General features: G+C 38.0%; 1 pseudogene; it reads right to left on the bottom strand.

Moving 5' to 3' along the window:
- Nucleotides 1-245: 245 nt before the first annotated feature.
- LOC145577778 (3,7-dimethylxanthine N-methyltransferase TCS1-like) lies at nt 246-10,558 on the bottom strand (annotated as a pseudogene).
- Nucleotides 10,559-24,233: the final 13,675 nt, after the last annotated feature.

Here is a 24,233-nt window from a genome sequence, read left to right as displayed (position 1 = left end):
CATTCTTTAACAAGGACTCCTCCACGACCTCAAAACATTGATGAATCGATGCCAAAGGATCCAACACGCGCACAATACACTTGATAACCCAAATCAACATACACAAATGGTCGAAAAGAGATATACTCCTCCGTCTCTAAAAGTTTTTATTTATTATTTTGTCTTTTTGTGAGACAATCATTGTCTAAACAGGATGAACTTTTGGAAACAAAGGGAGTATTTATTTCTTTTCATTCTTATAACGCTTATACTTTTCTAAGTAAAACCGTGACAGCATAGTGCCGAACAAGCTGATCTTGAGCCAAATGTTGGAATACACAATGTGTGAATTTTTCATGGAAAAGGGTTATTATTTCGTCTCCAAAATGATGTGAAATTACTGATTCCGAAAATGCTCTAATGAAGTTGGTAACTATCTGTGATCTTTCCCATTTGTCCTCAATTTTAGATGCAATATCAAGTGGCCTTGTCTCTGAATGTTCAAATGCAAATGACCCTTCCTTTTGCACTATGCTTTCTAGTTCATCTGTGCTTGCCAAAGAGCAAGGGAAATCGAAATTATCTAGCTTCTCTTCCTTGATTAACCCCTGAAAAATACCCATTGTAAGCTATCTTTGATAATTTCGTGTGACATCCAAAAATATTAATCTATAAATATACACCAGTGTTATATTTTAAAATAGTCATTTTAGAGAAGTATTTGCAATTAAAAAATATTAAATTGATATTATTGGTGCCAACAAGGTCACAACTATCAATTAACACATAACAGTCTTAACCGGGAGGGGGGGTAGGCTTTTTAAAACAGTCCTAATTTTTAGAACAATCCCCCTAAAGTTAGAACTACTCTGAGTTATTGATAGTTGTGACTGTTTAAAGATGACCGACCATAGTTGGGACTATTGGCATCAGCAGTTCCTAAAAAATGAAGGGAGTAACATTTCCTAAAAAGTTATGATAAGAGGAGATAGTGTAAGACCTCTGAAACAAGACAAAGAAGGGTCTTAGTCAACAGTTTAAACACTTACAACCTCCAAATCGATGAACTCGTAGAAGAACATGGTGAGCCAGTAAGTGTTAAGAGCATAAATCCATTGGATACCACTTCTTTGGAGCGACATTTGAGAAACAGGTTGAAGTCTTGTTCAAATTGATCCCAATAAGCTTTTGCTACTAGTTTAGGACTTGTTTCGGCTATATAAATGTTTTTCTTGTTTATTGACATACCTTGATCATCATAAAGCGCTGGTGGTATCTATACATTTTAAAAAGTCGTGAAATTGATTGATCGACTACAAATAAATATACTCTCAATTAAAAGAAGAAATAGAACGAACCTTGGATAACTTGTGAAGAGCATAATTAGAATGAACAAAGTGCAAACTGTTGCGAGGAAAAAGCATGTCATAGTAAGAACCGGGAACACCCATCAAGAAGCACAAGGGCTCACGGTCGTCATCTTTTCTTTTTAAAACCTCCAAATTCAGCAAATTCTTAAACAAACAAGCTAAAATCATTTGAGGGAAGGTCATTCATATACATATGAAGTTTAGGTTGTTGATGAACTTGACTATCAAGCTTCAACTCCTTGTACTTCCTTTGCATGATTTCAATCACCAATGATACTAGAGCCAATGGAACTGGGCCCACTCCACATCTTAAATCAGCTACATTAAGACCTTTTATTAAGCCTTTATTCTCCGAGATTAGAGATTCAATTGACTTCTCTAATATATGTTGGTTCGTTAGCCATACTCCCTTCTGTTACAACAATATACATGAACATAAATATAGTTGCAGAAGACTTTTAAATGATTATTTCAAAATTGTAGTCATTATAACTAAAGATTTAAACCGTTTAATTTATATAAGATCTTGTTAAATAATTTCATTGAAAGTTTCATATATTTAATAAGTACATAATAATACAAATCTAATGAAATCTCATTTGATGATTTTAAATCATTAGGATTAATGTAAAAAAAAAGTCACAGCTTATACAAAGACAAAAACATACATTATTTTAGATAATGGATGAGAGTGCTGGAATTAGAATGCAATGCATAAAACATAAAGCAAAACTTTGAAATAAATTTACTGCATTCTCATTCAAATACTCTAATTGAGTCATGCCTTTTTATAGGTTACAAATGTAACTGACAAATAAATAAAAAGCAACTAATTGGCATGCAAATCCTAATTACGTGGGATTGTTGTTCATAGTGCCAATATTCTAACCCACTACTACTACCATTACTAACTTACTAGTTTGACTAAGTAAATAACAATATTAAAAACTAAATATCTAATAACTAACTTTGAAGCACTAACTCGCTCTAACACACCCCTTTGCTTCAAAGTTTGATAAAAATAAATTAATGAAGCACTTCTCTTCATCTACACAAATGTTGTTGTTGCACATTATCATCAACCATCAATGTTTACTTGTTGATGCACATCTCATAAACACACTCTTCAAATTTTGGAGTACTTCCCTCCATGGTGCACTTCTCACCCACAACCTAAAATAGATTCTCTTCCACGGCCACTTGTGCCATGGTCTCTTGCTCTTCACCTTTGGACTTACAATTTCTTGCCAAATGCCCAAATTTTTGACAGTTGTAGCACTTAGGTTTCCCCTTACGCCAACAATCTTTTCCCTCATGGCCAGTTTTATGACAAATGTTGCATTGGAGGGACTTGCCTTTCCCCTTTTGATAAGGAGACCTTGCTAGAAATGCTTTTTCGTTCTTATTTTCACCATTTTCATTTCTCATGGACCTCCTTTGATCCACCGCATGTAGTGAATTGATCAACTCAGAAATTGTCAACTTTGAAAGATCTTTAGTATCTTCAATTGAAGAAAGTTTAGTTTCATACCTTTTTGGAAGACTAACAAGAAGTTTGTCCACCACTCTTTGATTGTCAAATTCTCCACCAAGTAATTTGATTTGATTTGCGATGGACATTAGTCGACTCCCGTATTCCTTGACACCTTCACTACTATTCATTCCCATCATCTCAAACTCCCTCTTAAGGTTCAAAATTTGCATTTATTTGGTTTGCTGATTTCCTTCAAACTCCTCTTTAATTTTCTCCCATGCTTCTTTGGGAGATTCACAACTCATAATAGTTGTGAAAATTTCTTCCGACACGGCCCCATCTAGACACGCAAGTGCCTGTGGCTTTCTAGCCATCTCTTCATCATATTTTTTGATTTGGGCTAGTGTGGGATTTTGTGGAAGAGAAGTAGGATCAATATCACTCTCAATTACATCCCATAAACTCACAGCTTTTAAATAAGATTTCATTTTAACAACCCATGATTGATGATTTTCACCTTTGAAAATGGGAATTGAAAGAGAAAAATTGTTTGAGGACATTTTGGTTTTTATTTTTTAATGAACACTCACAAATTTGTTAAACCTCACAAGCCCTAGAATAACCTGGCTCTTGATACCATGTTGGAATTAGAATGCAATGCAAAAAACAGAAAGCAAAACGTTGAAATAAATTTACTGCATTCTCATTCAAATACTCTAATGGAGTCATGCCTTTTTATAGGCTACAAATGTAACTCACAAAATAAATAAAAAGCAACTAATTGGCATGCAAATCCTAATTACGTGGGATTGTTGTTGATAGTGCCAATATTCTAGCCCACTACTACTACCATTGCTAACTTACTAGTTTGACTAAGTAAATAACAATATTAAAAACTAAATGTCTAATAACTAACTTTAAAGCACTAACTCTAACAGAGAGGTTTATGGGAAAAACCTACATCACATGACATTCATGCATGATTTTATTTACTCTATAATCTATATGTACTTAATTATTTGGAAATTTTGACATTTGTTACCAGGGAAAACACCTTGCTTCACATTTGTTACCGGTTAAATTTTTTTTTTTTTTTTTTTTTACTTTGCTACCGCCTGAATCAGAGTTTGTTAAAAATCACTACTGATGTCTTACATTGTTACTATTTCCGTTAGTGGCGCCCAACCACCGTCCAGCCACCACTCCGTCCCCAACTACCTCCCTTTTCCCAATCAACGCTGCCCAATGCCGTCCCCACCCGTGGCTGCCGGCAACCACTACATCCACCACCCCCTCCCTCCCTTCCCCCTAACCGACACCCAACCATGCCGAAAACGACCAAACTAACAACCCGAACTACCTAGCAGCCTTACGCCACTAATCAGTTACCCCTATCCTCTCCCTTCCCCCAAACCGACACCCAACCATGCTGGAAACACCGTCAGCTGCAAAACAGCCGCAAATCACCCACCAATCAGCCACCATAGCACCGGAATATCAACCCGCATCTTTCTTCACCGTAATAGAGCAGCAATCAGCCGCGTAAAGGAGTTCCCCAGCCACCCAAAACCACCATAAGAGAAACCCGAAACCCTAAAACCCATTTAGGGTGGTTCCGGGCTGGTGGTTTAGGGTTAGAGGTTTCAGTTTTTGGGTAGGGGAAGCCGGGAAGGGAAGAGATTCGATTCAGGGGCGTCGGCCACCGGCAAGGGGAGGGGGAGGGTGGCTGACGAGAGGGGTTGGGGTTTTGTTAATGGTGGCTGATTTTTTTTTTTTTTTTTTGAATAAACTTAACAGATTCCGTTAAGTGGTAGTGATTTTTAACAAACTCTGATTTAAGCGGTAGCAAAGTAAAAAAAAAAAAATTTAACCGTTAGCAAATGTAAAGCAAGGTGTTTTCCCTGGTAGCAAATATCAAAATTTCCTAATTATTTTTATGGTAAGGAAAAAGACTTTAACCATAAGATATCGAATTTTTACGGATCATATCTACAAAAATAGACGTGGTTAATAGACATTAATATTGTAATCTAATAGAGTATTGCACACAATTACACAAGTGATCATCTTAATTGATCAAGGAGTACATAAAATTAAACAATTAGTAAATATTGAGATATAAAAACCAAATTTAAACTTAGAGTTACCTGGACAAAGGAATTCTGAACATAACTGAGCTCACCATCACCTTTATTCATATGAAGAAATTCATTGACTTTATAATGTGCAACATTATGTATATTGTTTGTTTATTAGGTTGTGTAATGAATCTAATGTTCTCTAAAGATGTTAGTGGTTTGGCAGACATGTAGTTTGTAAAGCTTATAATAAATCTCAAAAAAAAAAAAAAGAAAAAAGTTGAATAAAAGAACAAGTACTCGTGCTAATCAATTTAATATTTGAGGCATGAAATGTGATTAGTGGGGTAGTACTATACAATTTAACGTGGCACAACAAAACACCGGTAAAACACTTATCAATAAATATTTGCCGTGTGAAACACTCTTTAATTGTAAGTACGTACTGTTTAGTTGACAGAGGCATTGTCTTTAAAAATAAAAAGAACGAAGCAGCAAATTCTCTAGTGAATGAAGAAGACAAAATTGGCATGAATCATGAGTTCATGACCATTTTCCAAGGATTTACAAAAAGAGTAAAAATCTATCTTAGCTTTAGGCACTAGCTAATGCCAAACCCCACATTCTTTTTCACATTTATCTCTTTACATTTAAGAAATTAAAGGTGGAAACAAGTACTAAACTTTTGTAAGAATTTGTTCTTTTAAACCTTTACAACAAATGTTAGATATAAATGTAAAAATTTTCAATTCAATTATGGTGAGAAATGTGTTGTTTAGGTTTTTTTACAAGTAATTATTTTTGAGATTAGAATAATAAAGATGGATCATATTTGAGTTTATTGCTAAATACAAACAGACGATGCAATCAGTTTATACATTGGATATAGACAACCGTTGTTTATACCTAATATGAATAATACAAAAAAGTTTAAACTACGTATTAAAGTATTTTTTCCCTGTTATCCACTTGGTTTACCTTTTAGGCTAATTCGGATTTGATAATTAGTTTTGCATGGTTAGGTTTCAATTCCCTCCTTATTATTATTGCTAGTAATCGAACATGCAGTCTTTTCCTACCAAATGCAATCTCAAGGACCACTGCAATCTCAAGGACCATTGCACCAACATTCCAAGTATTGTGAGACGAAGGGAGTATCATCTACATTTTTCTTATGTATAATTCACAATCATTAGTCAAAGTATGTTTAGTGAATAATGCCAAAAACTCCAAATGGGACACTAAAAAAAAAAAAGTACAACTATTCTATCCTAAAGTTGGCCAATTACGAACTTTATACCATTCTTTAAATGAAAATATTATACAAAGCCCTTAGGGCTACATATAAGCATTAAATTTACACTTGAAAATCGTAAAAAGTTAAGAAATCATCAAAATATAAACCCTAATAACACAGATTTACGCGTGTTTTTGTCATGAATTCCTAATTTTATACAATTTCCAAGAGTATATTTAATACTTATATATATTCCTTAGGGCTACATATAACATTACCCTTCTTTAAAACTTCACTAAAGAAAAGAACGACATATTTACAAAATTAAGAAAATCTTTTAATTTTTTTAAATATAAAAGAAAATAAAAAGGAGGACCTATTATTTAAAATAGGAATTACTTAAAGAAATAGAATAAGTAATGTCTGTTTGTCATTACAAAATATATTAGCTCCCAACTAACAATTCTTTACTAGACACTTTTACACATATAATAAGTACAATCATTTAGTCAATTCAACTAATATAAACAACTAATACCTCTTGCTTAACGGATAATTGATTACCCCTTTCATTTTCATTTCTTTGTCCATTAAAAATCTTCAGAGATCCCAATACAAATGAAATCTATCTATAATATTATTAAAACTTATGGGGACAATACTGTAAAATCAGAAATTATATAAATTGGTATGTGGGCCGAATTTGTTTAATGTATGAATAAAGTTGTGACGTGTTTAGAACACTGTCTTAGAAGCAAAATTCGCCCTGACTATGGTGCAATCGGAGATGGCGTTGCTCCCCCAGATTGAACACAGCTATCTCTCTTAATGTGCACTCAAAAAGAGAAATTAGGAACTCATAATATGCTCAGAACTAAGTTAGAGGAAAACAGGAAGAATAGAGAAAGAGAAAGGAAAATGTTTCTGTGTGTTTTCAAAAGCCACGAAAAACTCAGTTTTATAGAAGAAGAAAATCGTAACTGATGGAGAAAATCAAGCCACAGAATAAATCGTTGGAGTAAAATCAGGGACAGTTACAAACGTTCAAAAAACCGAGTCAAACGTTGTTGCAGGCTTCGTAACTGAACGATCTCATAAAAACTGGAACGTCAGTTACGACTTGGCCCAAAAAGGTAGCCCCACCACACCGCGCACGTGCCACGAACACGAACCGAACCGGCCAGACGGCGGCGGCGCGCGCATGGGGATGCCCCCTTCTAGCCCACAACAATAGGGAAAGCACTTCAAACATCATAGTACAAACACACATATTTAAACTAGTAAAACCTTCCTTATCCCACCAATGTGGGACAAAGAGTTTTCCTCCAAAAATAAAGAACTTTCTTTGCATTATTTCCAACACAACATGCTAATAACATATATCACCCATGTGCCACATATGCGCTACATGCCTACATGTCATCTTACGTGTCACCCCTCTTCTCTCACCATATTGAATTGTATTGATGTTTAGTCTCTTTAACAAAAACTTTTCATTGGCCTAACTTCAATGCTATATAATAATGTTTAATTTGATTGAAAAACTTTTCATATGTATAATCTCTTATTATATTTTTATTTAATTGTTGTAATATTGTTCAATATTAACTCTTCTAAATTAATTTGATCAAACCTATAAATTTATAATGATTCGGGGCATCGCCCATGCCAATAACTAGTTTAAATTTAAACAATGTTTCTATATTCAACGCATATGTACGTCTGGCCAAAACACATCGTGTGGCCACTGTAAAAAGCAAAGTAATCCTTGAAACACTAACTCATTAATCCTTGTAACACTGATCGACTAACCTATAAAATACTTCAATAAATCTAGTTAATTTCCTCAAATGCAATAATGCTGTAGAAATATGTCATTTAGATACAAATTAAAATTTTAATTAGCTTCAATTATATTTTCTTACTAATAAAGTTGATTAGTGAGTTAGGTCTTGTTTAGTTCACCTTATTTTTTACTTATTTCTGAAGAAAAAAAAAAAATTCAGACCAGATTAGATCAAAAAAAATAAATTCAGATCAGATCTTCATTTTATGTGCAGTTTTTTATCGCTAATTACCTTTCATTCCGTAACAAAAAAAATTATGAAAGTTACATATTAATAAAATACACATTATTACGAATCTAACAAGATCCCACTTGATATATTTTTTCCTTATAGATTATGGTATACTTAAAGTAAAAATTTAGTCAAATCAGATAATCAGATCAGATCAGATAAGTTTAAATAAGAAAAAATAAGATAAATCAAACAAGGCCTTAGGGAAGAATGTGTATGTTCGCAACTTGCAAGTAAATAGCTAACCATATTTAGAATATTTTGGTAATAACTAGAGCTGTCAAAAACCGATCCGAACTAATGAATCTGAATCGTTTCAAACTGTTCCGAAAAGGAACCGAATCGCTAAGAAACTGTTATTTTAAAATCGTAAACCGATTCGGCCCTATTTTTAAAACCTGAAACTGAACTGATCCGAATGTTTAAGAACCGTTAATGAACCGTACCCGTTATCAAGCCGAACTGATACAACCCGAAACCGAGAACAACCTGAACCGAGTACTTTCGAACCCAATAGCAACCCGACCTATTGTAAACCGAAACCGTTTAAACTCGACAAAAACCCGATAAACTCAAATCATTTACAACCTGTAACTGGTTAGGATCGAACCGTTTATAACCCATAATAAGTTATGATCGAACTGTTTACAACTCGTAACCAGTTATAACCAAACTTTTTATAACCCGTAATTTTGTAACCCATTATGACCGTAGATTTTTTTATTTTTTTTTTGGTATATTTTATCTATAGTAAAACAAAAGGGTTTAATTTGAATTACGAAATATTTACATTGAATAGGTTTGGAATTTTGATGGCATTGAAACTCTTATGCTAAAATATTATCGTCCTTTTACGAGTAATGGCTTATGAAACACTATATTGTATTAAAGATTTGTTATTATTATTAGATCCTGAAAATCATTATACCAAAAAGAGATATAAAGCTAAACAACTAATTAATACTCCATATGATTTACTGGAATAACTAATTAAAGAATGTTGAGGATATACTAGAAGATATACGTTATAAAACTGCAAAATCAGTTGTCAAACCACTGAGTTTAACTCGAACCGATTATGACTTGAACCGTTTACAACCTGACCCGATTAGGGTCCGATATGTTTTGACCCAAAACCCGCTTTAAACTGACAAACCCCGTTTTTAAACCAACTGAATTTAACCCGAACCGATTATGACCCGAACCAATTATAACCCAACCCGATTAGAATCCAACCCGAAAAGAAACTGTAATAAAAATAAACCAAACCGAACCGATCCGAAATTATTTAAAACCGACCCGAACTGACCTGATAATAATTCCAACTCGTTAAAAACCTACCCGTTACAAACCGAAAACCGATAAACCGAACCCAAAACCGAACTACAAACCTGATTGACACCCCTAATAACAATATCTAAGTTGCGTAATACGTGCAGTATTAAAGTATCATGTTTATCTTTTAATCTCTGAAGTTGCATAATTTATAAAACACAGGGTGGTGTGTAGACGTGCAGTATAAAATTAATCCCCATTCTATTTATAATCACATCGTCTTAAAACATCATTACAACTTTACGAGTACATAACAATGCACTTGATGAGTCGATGATTTGGAGTTTTAATCGGCCATCCTAAAATAGTAGTGAATCGATAAACCACTAATCTATCACATACATTCACAATCACAAATTGTCACGACTTCTCAATGGCTACATTACATTGCCCATGTACACATTTATATTTTATACTAATGTTAGTATTTCGTAAAATGGAAATGGACCTAATTACGCAATTAATAATTTATCAACCAAATTAAACCCATTAGTAACATACTACTAACATTCCATTTTCACAACGTAGTCAAAATTTCTCAATAAAATCCTTTTTTTTTTTTTTTTATTTACAAAAACTATTTTTGACTTTTTGTACTACTAGTCAAAATATGCCTTCATTTTCTTCTTTTTTAACCATATTCACCTTCCTAGCACCGTAAATTCCAGCAAAACACGCAGTAAAACTAATATTAACAGTCAGTAAAAACCCCAAAATTCACAGAATGTGAACCGACTCTTTTCGAATTTCCCAAAAGAAATTTACCCCTTTCTATTTAAACTAAGTATTTAGACAAAGTAGAGTAATTAATTAATTTTACCCTCTTCTAAAACTTGCTCTAAAAACTCACCCCAATCCCAACCATCAACATCCTCCTCCTCACGTGACACCTTCTTGTTGTTGTTGTTGATTCCATCAGACCCAAAAACGTCACCGTTTTGAACACTCAAAAACCCAAAACCGCCACAACCACGAGCACCACCAGCGCAAGTATCAACACTCGCCATGAGAGAAGAATCAGCGTCGGAAAACGACGAACCGCAAGTCTCCTCGTTTCCATTAATGGTGACATAAGAAGAAGACGACTCAACGGGAGAAAGCGGGAGGTAAGGGTAGGAAACGAACCTGACTTTGAAAGGAAACGACGTCGTTTGAGTAGGAGAAGAAGCTAGAAGAAGATTCGAGATGAGTTGTTGGTGGAGTTCTGGTTCGTCTTGATCGTCGATTGAGAAAGCGTCGTGTTGATTGGGTTTGGCTTTTTTGGAGGGGGAGGAGAGAGAAAGAGAGAGGCGTTTGTTGTTGTGGAGGTGGTCTGACATGGGTGGTTGAGGAGAGAGAAAATGAGAGTGTTGGGGAAGTGAAGAGACTATAAATGAAGGAGGGAGAAAAAAAGGGGGGAAGTTGGGGGAGTCGACGTGGTAAACGAGTGTTGCCACGTTTTTAATATTGGGTTTTGTGATGTGGCTCTCTCTTTTTCTGTTTTTTCTTTTTAATAAAGAAAAATGTGTAGATGAAAGTGATGGGAGTGCTTGAATTGATTTCCGAGTCTACCTTAATTAGGGACCTCATTACGGGCCGGGTTGAGGGTTGGGAGTTGAGACAGATTTTGGCGAATAAGTTGTCACGTTTTCAGCCGTTTATTTGGGCTAAAAATAAGGATGGTAATGGGGCGGGTCAAGTAAGATAGATGAAAAAATTGACCTCCCCCATCTCAGTTACACTAGGGTAGGGATTGCTTCCGGTTTGGCGGGTGATGGGAATGGGGATTAAAATTATTTCTAGGCAAGAGTATCATGCATCCATAATTTTTTAAAAAATAAAATTATACTCCGTCCGTCCTTTAATTATATATCTATTTCTTTTAATTATTACTCAAATAATAGAAAAAAATAGACATATAATTAAGGGATGGAGGGAGTATACTTTTCTATTATTATTATTATTATTATTATTATTATTATTATTATTATTATTATTATTATTATTATTATTATTATTATTATATATATATATAACAAAATAAAGTACTTCGTAGTAAATATAATACTTCGTAATAAACTTATAAAATAAATAAATGTGTAATATTATCCATGTTTTTTTTTTATAATCTATATTATGTATTATATTGAGAGGGGCGGATTAGGTGGGTCTTGAGTGAAAATAAATATGTGTAGAACTCCATGTTGGGGATGAGACGGGTATGGTTTTGAATTTGTACCCACTGGGTTGAGGATGGGGATGGCAGGCCAACATCCGTCCTGTTTCGGGTGTTTTTTGGTCCCTCGGGAGAGTTACTTCACCAAGACTGATTCCACGCAGTCTGTACCTGCAAAACATGGAAAGTTCGGTTGGTAGGAGCTCCGCCTCCAACGATCAAGTTAGTATTGGTCGTAGAAGATGAAAAGATGTGGAAAAGGTAAAAGTAAGATCTTCTCGGATTTCGAAATCAGGTGTTTTCTCTGATGTGAGATAATGTAGATATGTTGTAATAAATGAAGGTATCCCCAAAATGGGGGAAATCTCCCTATTTATAAAGTCATTAGAATACGCGTTCATTAGGTCATTCTGACCTAATGGGTTGCGCCGTTTTTTACTTTTCTCGAGAATTGGGCCTTGAAAGCCGCCATTCCATTTTTCATCTTAGGCTGACACGTATCAGCTGGGGAGTGGTCCATGTTGGACTTATCTAAGAATGACATGTGTCCCTCTCTGATTGGGCCACGTGTATATGGTATTTTTACCCTAAACATTTGCCCCTCACAAGGATAACGTGGCAGGCCATGGGGCGCCTATGACACGCGTCCCCCTGTAAGTGGTGAACATTAACAAACGGTTCACATTAGGTTAAAGTAACGGGGATGCCCCCGTTTTAACCCCTTTATAAATAGGGTTTTACCCCCCTCCTTCTCCCTCATTGTTTTTTTTTAGAGAGAAAGTTTAGAGAGAAAGCGCACTATGGAAGTCTAGACAGAGAGTTTTTTAGAGAGAGACACTCTGTTACCGCTTATAGCTGCTTTTCAGAAATTTTTCCGTCTGCAGTTTTCGTGGACATAGCTGGTCATCGTTTGAGGCATTTTTTTCATAATTTAATCAGAGGTAACCGTCTCTCCTCTTTTCAACTCTTTCAAATTTTTTCGTTTGTACTTTTATAATTTTTCAATAAATGGATTAACCATCAACACACACGGCACAACCTAGGACAGTAGTCAGCCTAGAGCGGCTGAGTCTAGGACTAGGGGTGTCGTTTCTGGGTGCATGGACCTATTTTGCTCATCCTCGAATCCCACCGTCTCTGTGTTTGTGCAGGACACAATTGCGAGGGTTAAACAGACGGCTATAAAGCCAAGAAGGAGAAGGCGCACTATGAAAGTGCCTGCTGATGAGGTAACCTCAGACAGGTAGCATCAGGAATCGGATGAGCAAGCAGAGTTCTCTCCGCGTGCCCCCATCACTCCAGTGATGGGATTCTAGAAGAGTTAGACGGCGAAGGATCCGCCTATGTTCAAAGTCCTCATAATGAGTCAGATGGCAAAAAAGCCACTAACAGGTCCAGCTCTGAGGCATCCAGCTCCCATCAAGAGGATGCCGGTTATGAGTATCAACCGGCGGCAAAGGCGCCGTCTATACCCAACCCAACCGAAACAGACATGTCCTCCAAAAATATTGCCACCTTAGAGGGTAGTTTTGAGACCTTTAATGATAAACACCCAATAGGGGGCAATTGGGACATAAGGGTGTCGTCTTTGGAGGCGACGGTGGCTTGGGATGATGATATCGAGCATGCTGGTGACTATTTCGGCTGCTACGAGGCGGTGTTCAAAGCCGATCTCCGCTTCCCCCTTCACCGAGGAAAAAGGGCCATCCTAAGTGGATATGAGTTAGGCGTATGGCAGCTTACACCCAATTCGTGGGTTAACATATTAAGCTATATTGCCGCCTGCGAAATGCAGAATGTGACGCCTAGCTTTGAGGCGTTTGCTCATATGCATTATATGAGCCGTGTCCCATGCGGGTGGGGAGCGTGGTATACTCTGACCACTCACCCGGATTTTATGATGACGCTTGACAAGGCGTCTAAATGGAGCAATTTGAGGTAGAAGTTCTACTTGGTGTCTTCTCCTACTTTGCGCCAAAATCGGTTTCTCCGCCGGTATAATAAGGATCCGGCTCTATTGGGAAGAAACTATGCCCGCCCACACATTTCGAAAAAGGCTTGGATGGAAATAATGAAGCCGGGTCTGGCACCGAGATAATTGTGCCTAAATACTGGATTCCTCATCCGGAGTGGCTAAAAAACGAGACGTTTCTCTCCGCTTGTGGTCTTAGTACAATGTTTGAGAGACGTATGTAACCGTTCAACCAGAAATTTTGCATGTTTGCCTTTTCATTTCTCGATTCATCATTTATCTAATTGGTTGATTTCCTTTTCCAGCAACTGCTTTGAAAATGGTTGACGCCGACAAGATGCCTGCCAAATCTGCCACTCAGGTCTAAAAGGATATTCTGGAACAAAAGAAGCTCAGGCGGCGGCCAGGAAAGATGGGGTAAGGCCCGCCTGTGCTCATAGCTTGTAAAGATTTATTTTTACCGAACTAACTTGCCGGTTGTCCTGTCTCACAGTGGGAGCAAGGTGGTTCCCAGGTCGATCACCAAGATGCTCAAACGAGTTAGGCATGAGGATTCTAAGAAAACACCCGTCAAAGTGGCCAAGAGTCAACAAACCCAAACGGTCTCTTCAGTGTCGTCTGGGCAAAAAAAGGCCAATAACTGCGGGAAAAAGCCCGGCTGCTCTGAAAGCTCTCAGCGAAAGCGCTGAGATTGGCAGCAAAGAGTCGGACGTCTCTGAGACGCCGAAGGGTGGCATGCCACCCGGTGCTGTATCCGATTCTACAGCGGCTGTGGGTGCAGAGAACCCCCAGCCTGAAGTCCAAGGTATGAATTGCTGCTTTGAACTCCCATGGTTGCATGACTATTTGATACAAGTCAAATCCCAGACTTCTCAATCGGGAGATTCGCCAGGCAGCCGGCACAACATTGGTGTCGTCTATGCTGCTTCCTTACAAAACCCCTCTTCTGGTGCAGATACCTCCCAGAGATGGCCAGACATCCAGCAGTACGTTAGGAGGATGTTGAGAACTCTCTCCCGGTCTAATAAGAACCGGGTCCTTGGGCTGCAGCAGGTCAACTTCGACCAGATCCTTGCCCTGCTGGCTAAGGTAACTAAATTCATTTTGAAAATGTTGCTTTTTAGATTTCTCATTTAACATCTTTTCCGTTTGTGTTCTACAGACGATGCTGAGGGTAGACATGCTCAAAGTCCCGTTTAGGAGAAAGCAAGAGGAGGTAAGAGATGCCAAAAACCGGACGACTAATGCCCTTAAATCTACTGAATATCGATCTATTATTGGTGAGCTTGAAACTAAAGCCATAAAGTTGAAACAGGAGGAACTTATCAAAGAGCTCACGGCTGCGGTGGAGACAACCAACAACAAGGTCACCACCCTGGAACATGAGCTTAAAAATGCAAGGTCTGACCTTAAGGCCTTGGAGGCAGCTGACACCAAGAACACCAAGCTTAGGACGGACGTCAACCGGCTCCAAGTTGATATGGCCAATATGCAGACGGCGCATGGGACTAAGCTTAAGCAGGAGCAGGAGCGGCTGGTGGCGAAAAATGAGAAAGACTACGAGGAGTGCATGAAGCTAAATTGGAAGCTCATTGATCCAAAAACCGACTGGGAGTACTTCAATTTGAGGTATCAGTATGCCACTGAGGTATATGATGCCCAACAATTAAACCAGCCGGCGCCGCCTCCTTTCAAGGAGTGGGCCTCCTCCCAAGGCATTGAGATTGCCTCAGACGAGGAAGATGAGGGGGAAAATCCAAATGACCAAGCTCCGATTGACCCTAACCAGGCTCAACCTGAGCAAACTGAAGCTGACCTCCCTCCGAACCAAACCCAGACGGTGCCTCCTCCCCACCAGCCTTAAGTTTTCAGCGGCACTATGTCAAGTGTTTTCTCCGGCCTGTGTGCCGTGTATCTTTGTACTTTTTACCGACTGGGAAGTCGGGTAATTCAACAATCACTTATTTTGTATTTCCCCGGATGCTGGGTTAACATTATCGCCTGGCCATTTGATCAGGTAAAGTTTATGAAATATGCCGACTGAGTCGATTTAGTGTATTTTTTTTTTTTTTTTTTTGCATTTTAAATCTTTGCATATATACCTGAATTTTTGCCTAACTTATTAAAAGCATGCGACAATAGGCAAACCAGCTATACTCTGCCCCTAGGCAGCTGTGTGGTTGGTTTCAAAGTTTGATTGATTGATTTGGGAACTTTTGATACTTCAAAGAGTATGAGATGTTCCTAAATCAATTAATCACAGTAGTGATTGCCCCAAACCAAGTACACAACCGTCCAATAGCACAAGCGAATTAGCCGTTGACCCAGGCGGTTTACGTAGTTATATCGAACTATTTTCCCACCGTGTGGGGTGTCCGCAATCCAATTATACTCTATGTCCGTTTGTCCCATTAGGAGGATTTGTATAATTTCATAAAATAATCTAAGTTAAAACTGTGTTCGGTCACTGGCTGATGTCTTTAGACATCCGGTTCTCGTAGAATTAGTTGTTCACTTTAAATTACTTGGGTCAGACGGCTATGAGTTGTTCAATATTTGTCGTCTGCATGCATTTGTAAAGCAATGTGCCACCCGAACGGGAGATTCTCTCTGCGACGAATTCACCCAGATGGGGGTCACCGGACACCATACTCATGTTGGAGCAGACAGATTTATAAATTTGAATATCATCTGGCCATTGGCCTCGTGTCTTTTTGAGACATTTGTTTAGCCACTAAGTTTCTAAACTTAGCTTATATTTATTACGTATAAGTGAACCGACTGCATATTGCACAGGCGGCACTTCAGTCATTCCGCATGTATGTAAAGCAATAAATAAAAGAAATGGAAACAAAAAGCGACTTTTCATTGATAGACTTTTCATTTACAAAAATTTGCAACTCTTAGAAGTAGTACTTTTTTAAGTTGTCTACATTCCAAGTTTTGGGCAGCCGCCTATTGTCTGGGGTTTCCAGGCGGTAGGTGTCGTCTCTTACTTCTTCATAAATCTGGTACAGACCTTTCCATTGCCCCTACCAGTTGCTAGGGGTGTTCAGATCCGGATACCCTGTTTTTCAGGTACCCGAAACAGCGGGTACCCGGATCTCCGGATAGTTTAAAACTCCGGTAAGTATTTCGCATGCAATTCCTCGAGAACTTCTTTCCCCTTTTTAGGGGTAACACACTTCAACAACAGCTTCAAGAAACCTATTTTGAAGTTTGCATCCCGTTTTTTCATGACAGCCGCTTCCAGTGGTGAATCAGGCAGCGTGCCGTCTTATAAGTATGTCCGGATGCCATCCATCCAGGTAGAGCTTTGGTCAAGTACTCTAATGGGATCTTATTCAGTAATGCTTCGTTTTCCACAACTTCCCAAAAGACTGACCGAGGCGTAACACAAGAGGCGGATGATTGTTTTCTGACCTGGACATTTGACTCAGATGGAATTCTTCAAGTGTCTCAACTTCAGCTTTGACCGCCTGAAAGTATTTGATCATAGCCGGATGGGTGGCCTCATAGTCACCATGGTATTGGTTAATGACCAACTGTGAATCAGAGTAGGCGTCAATTTTGGTTGCCCCTGCCGCCTTACACAAGCGGATATTGGCTAGCAGGGCTTCATACTCTACCTCATTATTTGACGCCTGTAACTTGAACCGTAGTGCATACTCGTACTTGTCTCCCTCAGGAGACTGACAGATAACGCCTGCACCACAACCGTTCATGGTAGAGCTCCCGTCTACATACACTTTCCAAACCTGATCAGTATTGTCCGGTGCAACCAAGCGCGTCATTTTGGCAATGAAGTCGGCGAACGCATGACCCTTCACTGCCTTACTTGGTTCAAAAGTGATTTCAAGACTTTGTATTTCAATAGCCCATTTGAGCATCGTACCGGATGTCTCCAAGTTTATCATTGGCCGTTTAAGAGGTTGGTCTATGTAAACCACAACCGGGTGTGCCAGGAAGTAAGGTTTCAATTTATTGACAGCCATATAAATAGCTAGGCTAAATTTTTCAACCATGGGGTACCGTAGTTCAGCATTTCTGAACACATGGCTAATGAAATAGACCGGGAGCTGAATGCCTTCTCTCTCAGCAAGGAGAACAGCACTGAGGGCATGATCTGAGACGATTAAGTACATGTAAAGCGTCTCTTTAAAAAGAGGGCTAACAAGCCTTGGCAAAGAGTGTAGATGTTCTTTCAATTTTTGAAAGGTCGCCTCAACATCATTCCCCCATTCAACCCTTGTCTTCTTTTTGATCGCTTGGAAGAAATACAGGCACTTGTCACCTGACCGGTTAAGGAATCTCCCCAATACAGCCGGGCAACTAGTAAGTTTCTGAACTTCCCTTACAGTACGGGGTGACTTCATGTAAATCACCGCCTATATCTTCTCTGGGTTAGCCTCTATCCCCCTTTGATCAATTAAAAATCTGAGAAACTTTCCAAACTTAACACTAAATACACACTTCTTGGGATTGAGCATGACCTAGTGCCGTCTGAGTGTGGTAAAGGTTTCTCATAGATCAGCAAGATAATCCATCTGTTGCTTGAATTTGACTATCATGTCATCAATGCACGCCTCTACATTCCTCCCAATTTGATTTATGAAGACAGTATTAATCATCCATTGGAAAATAACAGGCGTATTCTTCAAGCAAAACGACATAACAGTATAACAGAATAACCCCTGATCTGTGACGAAATCCATCTACTCTTGATCTTTTTTCCACAGGGGAATCTGATGGAAACCTGAGTAGGCATCCATATAACTCATAAAGGCATGCCCGGCTGTAAAGTCGACTAGGCTGTCGATTTTTGGAAGCGGGTAACTGTCCTTTGGACATGACTTGTTCAAGTCTGTGTAATCTACACACATGCGCCAGGTACCATTCGACTTCTTTACAAGCACAACATTCGCAGCCAAATCAGGGAAGTTACATGGCCGAATGAACCTTGCGTCTAACAGCTTTTTGACCTCGGCAGCTGCCGCCTGACTTCTCTCCTCGCCGTGATTTCTTTTCTTTTGCCGGATGAGCTTCTTTTTAGAATCAACGGCGAGTTTGTGGACAGCGAGATCCGGGCTGATACCTGGCATCTCTTCTACCTCAAAGGCAAAAATGTCTTTGATTCATTCAGCAGAAGGTGCAAATTTGTACCCAACCTTGCAAAAGCAACGTCTCCACCTTAACAGTTCGCTTGTCATCCAGAGGAATATCAATGTGATCACCAGCCGGCTGGGGACGGAGTTCATCTGACCGTTCCCCGGTCAGTGATTGCTATTTCTTTTCCTTCTTCACCTCTACCAGCTGATCAGGTTTTCTTCTCTTGGCGGCTAGTGGGGCTGGATCAGGATCCTTAACATCGTCAAGGTCTATTGGCTCCTTCCCCTACCCGGGCGCTGCAGCCGTGGGTTTGACGTATGAGAGATAGCACTACCTAGCCGTCTTCTGATCCCCATTCAGGGAGCCAACAAAGCCATCATCCCTTTTATACTTGATCAGCATGAGAGCTGGGATGATGACGGCCTTGCACTCGTTTAGAGTAGGACAACCCAAAATAAGGTTATAAGCGGTCACCTCTTGAAGTTGTCAATACATCCGACTGGCAGGTTGTCAAACCATTGTTAGGCTATGCCCTTCAAGGTAGCCGGGAATCATCTGCACAACATGACATCATCTAACCCCTGCATGTGCATAAGGTTGGTGTAGGCCGTAAGGTGATCCTCAAGGTTGGTGGTACCATCATAGGCACCAACCAAGACATTCTTAACCTTAGCCGGTTGTGACGCCTCACTTATTTCCTTAGTGAACGCAAAGTTTTGTTCACCATGTCTGAGCATCCGGAGCTGCCAGTCTAGGGGTTGGACATTGTATGCCTCCTGTCCTCCAAAGAGGGTCGGCTGCATGAATGGTGGGACATATTGCTCGTATGGCATCTAAGGCGCATACGGGGATGATCCGATCATTTAAAGGCCGGAGTGGACGGTCTTGCTGCCTGTATGGCTCTCATGCAAGGATTGAGAATTCCTTGCGAAGGTGTTTTTGAAGCTGTCTGGGAAGCTTGACGTAGAAGCCGACTCAGACAGCTGCTGGTTTCTTTTGTTCTCGATGATGTGTCGAGCGTCAGATAATGATTTTTTACTACCATCCAGTTGAACTTGGCGGATGACCTTTCTTGTACCCTTCTGGGAGAGTAGAACTTTCGACCAATCAATTGCAGGTTTGGCCTTCTCCTATGGGTGTGGAGTAGGTTATCTGTCTCTGACTGGCTTTCTCCTCTCAGCTTAAGGAGTCTTCTTGGGTGACTGACCCGTGCTGGAGACAGCCGTACTTTTGTTGATCAGGTCCTTGATTTCACCCTTGAAACTTGTCATGAATTTCATGAATTCGTCTCGGGAGATTGGAGCTTGACCCGTTGTCGTCTGGGTTTCCCCAGGCGGTGGTCTAATAGATATACTGGGACCAACTTCATTATTGCTCCATTCTAATTTATCGCTGAGGCGGATGCGCTTAGAGATATACTGGGACCACATGGGTTTCGACTTCACAGTCGTTGTCTGTATCTTGGTCTGAATAGACCTCTCCATCGACTCTAGGCCGAATGGGTTTAGGTGGCGGTACAAACTCTTCAACCATCTTAGTGGTACTCTCCCCAAAGAGGGCGCCAAATGTTTTGGGTGTTTTTTAGTCCCTCGGGAGAGTCACGTTACCAAGACTGATTCCATGCAGTCTATACCTGCAAAACACGGAGACTTTGGTTGGTAGGAGCTCCACCTCCGACGATCAAGTTAGTATTGGTCGTAGAAGATGAAAAGGTGCGGAAAAGGTAAAAGTGAGATCTTCTCGTATTCCGAGATCAAGTGGTTTCTCTGATGTGAGAGAATGTAGGTATGTTGTAATAAATGAAGGTGTCCCTAAAATGAGAAAAATCTCCCTATTTATAGGGTCATTGGAATACACGCTTATTAGGTCATTCTGACCTTATGGGCTGCGCCGTTTTTGCAGCTTTTCTCGGAAATTGGGCCTTGAAGGCCGCTATTCCATTTGTCATCTAAGGCTGACATGTGTCAAGTGGAGGAGTGGTCCATGTTGGACCTATCTATGAATGACATGTGTCCCTCTCTGATTGGGCCACGTATCTAGGGTATTTTTACTCTAAACACGTCCCACCTCCGTTATCCCTAGCCAAAAAGTTAAGAGAAGCTATTGCGTGCAGATGCCCGCACGCAAATTTCCATGCGGCTGCTTGGTTGATATGTTTTATGTGTGGGCTTATATGTTTCATGTGCTTGCTGATATGATTTTGTTTTGGCTAATATATTCTTTTTGTTGGCATATATATATATATATTTTATATTTTAATTGTTGGCTTATATGTTTCATTTTTTTAGCTGATGTATATATATATATTTTAATTGTTGGCTTATATGTTTCATTTTGTTAGCTGATATGTTTATTTTGTTGACTTACTTGTTGCTTTTGTTTGCTGATTTCATCCTTTTGTTAGCTGATACGCTTCATTTGTTGGCTGGTACGTTCCATCTCTTGGCTAATAAATACCTATTGTTGGCTGATATATTCCTCTTGTTGGCTGATACGTATCTTTTGTTGGCTGATAGGTTCTTTTTGTTGGCTGGTATGTTTTTATTAATGTCTAATATGTCCAAAATATTAACTTATATCAAACATTTACTAGCTAATATGTTGATTTTTTTTGGCTTATATGCATATTTTACTCCATTTTCTCCTCTCCACTCACGTATCTCTCATGTTGCCCCAAAGAAAATTACACTTACAATCAGCCAACAAAATCCCACGACACCCCTCACTCCCTCTTCTTCATCAAAACCAGTTAAAAATCCACGCTACCCCACCGCACCCACCATCCACCGAACCCACCTACTGAACCACCAACCTAGCAGGGCACTACTGCTACACTGTCCAACCACCTCTCTCCTAAACACCGGGTCAAACCCTGTTACTAGGACCCTGCACAGCCACACAGCAACTCCTATCGGAGCCTAGCTCAGTCACGGCTAGCTGTAAACCCACCGCACGCAAACCATACCTCACTTCGATCTGATTTGTTGTAATGGATCTTGAATCAGAGGGTAGTGTTTCAAGATTATCATATTTGATTTTTTGATTTTTTCTGATAATCTTAAACTCCACCAACCAGCCATTGCTTCAAATCTAGGATTTCAATCGCCCACCATTACCGTCAACGTCGTCTTTAGGTCTTCGGATGCACAAACAGTACACTTGGGTGTGGGTGCCCACACCCAATAGTTTGTGAAAAGTTAAGCCCAAATCCGTTATTTCATGTTAAAGATAGCAATTTTTTAAATCATTTTTTGCATCGAAAAATTATAGTTCGTTCGAATTCTAACTTAATTTTCATTTGGAGTATTTAACAAAAATTATGGAAAATTGATTTTGGCACACCCTTTATTGATTTTGGCACACCCTTATGTGAGAAGAGCATAGAAAATTGTGCCCTCACATAAAAATCAATTAAGGGTGTGCCAAAAACACTTCATTATTTTTGGCAAATAGCTACATTTTAATATTATCTCTCTTTTCTTATGGTCCCAACCAAACTCATTACTACTTTTCCCATTTTTAAATACTTGTTCCATTTCTCCATGCGCAGAGTTTTAAGAGAAATTAGAGAAATAAAATATGGAGGTAGTGGGGTATGGGGAAAAATAAAAAATTGTAAAAAGTAAAAATAGTTGAGAGAATTGGAGGAGAGAGAATATGAAATTAATAAAATATGATTTTTATTGGGTCTACTAGGTGAGAGAAATTAATTAAATATTATCAAAGATTTCCAAATAAAGAAATAGAACAAGTATTTAAAAACGGCCGGAAAAGAAAAGTGGAGCAAGTATTTAAAAACGAAGGGAATACTTTTTTATATATATTATTTATTTCCACTCGCATCCATTACTTTTAAATAAACTGTTAATCCTATTATCTTTCTTTACAATTTTTAAATAATCTAACTACCTACTTACCCCCCCCCCCCCTCTCTCTCTCTCTCTCTCTTTTTTTTTTTATGTCAATTGAGCAGCTTAAAACTATATCCGGTCAAACTGTAACACTTAAAAAAAAAAAAAACACGGAGGGAGTATGAAAATTACATGGCTAACAATGCTTTGTATACATAAAATTATTCCCGGCCGGTGCATAGATAAATAATTGCTCTAGTCTCTATACATGCGCCTTGTTTGGTAAAGTGCTTTTAACTTATTAAGGCATATAAGATGTTTGACCATTATGAAAAAGCTATTATAAGTGTTTGGGAAACAAATTATTGAAAAAACTTTTTGAATTAATAATTTTTTTAGAAAAATCTTGCAATAAAAACCTTTTTAGATTAGTTTACTAAACATTTAATTGTTCTGTTATTTACATACAATAAATTACTAAAACAACTAACAATCATCATATAATTAATATATAAAGCTAAACTTCTAGCCAGGTCACGAGGCAGTGACACTTGGCGTTTTAATTTTTCGCCAAATGTCGCGCCACGTTAGATAGATTAAAATAGACTTCATAAAATAAAAAATTTAGTTTAGAATTATATTTGGATAGAATTTTAGGATAAAATGGTTAGTTTAGAGTTTTATTTTCGATAAAATACCTATATTTCAGATGTTCAAATTGAATTATAATTTTATTCAAAAAAATATTAATTAGATTATAATTCTCAAAAATTATCATGTAGATTTTTTTATATAATAATATTTTTTTAGAGCGAAAGAATTAGTTCAAAGCGTAAAACATCCATTAATAATATATATTAATCGGTTAAAATAATATACTTCACAATCTAATAGAATTTTATTACTATGTAGACCTGTCAATTAGGGTCAGGTCATAAGTCATATCGGATTGAGTCACTTCAGGTTACGAGTCAAGAAATGTTCAACCCTTGCCCAAAGTTTTGGGTTTGGGTCAACCCAACGGGTTTTGAACATTTATTTTATTTAATTTATTTTTTTGCTTATTTTTTTTTATTTTTTTTAATGTATTAATTCGAACATTTCCACCAAAATTATTATTAGTCATAACATGCCTACTAGATAATATCGTCACAAAAGCACATCAATTTCTAACTAATTTTGTATCAATGATATATTTTAAAATCTGACATATAGATTAAAAATTTACCTTAAAATTCAACAAACAACCCGGGCATCGCACGGGGCACAGAACTAGTTAACTATATACTAAATGACACACTAGTAATGACACGTGTCATCGTCTGGTGTGTCCTTAAATATTTTTTTATTTTCTTTTATTTCCATTAGGTAAAAAAAATTGACTAAAATGTAAATAACCTTAATTGTAAAAATAATTATTTAGATCTTTAATTATAGATTGAATAAAATACAATAACTTTAGGAAAAATCTCATATACGTAGTAGATTATCAACATAAAATTTTAATTATTACACTTATTTTGGTCAAGTGAATTACCTTGATGACAAATATTTGCTTAAGAACATCAATCAATAACTATATAATTTATTGATTG

This window comes from Chenopodium album, chromosome 14 (genome assembly GCF_948465745.1).
Source record: "Chenopodium album chromosome 14, dcCheAlbu1.1, whole genome shotgun sequence".
Lineage (NCBI taxonomy): Eukaryota > Viridiplantae > Streptophyta > Magnoliopsida > Caryophyllales > Amaranthaceae > Chenopodium > Chenopodium album.
The sequence above is the reverse complement of the archived record's forward strand: the minus strand, read 5'-3'. Positions and strand labels throughout refer to the sequence as shown.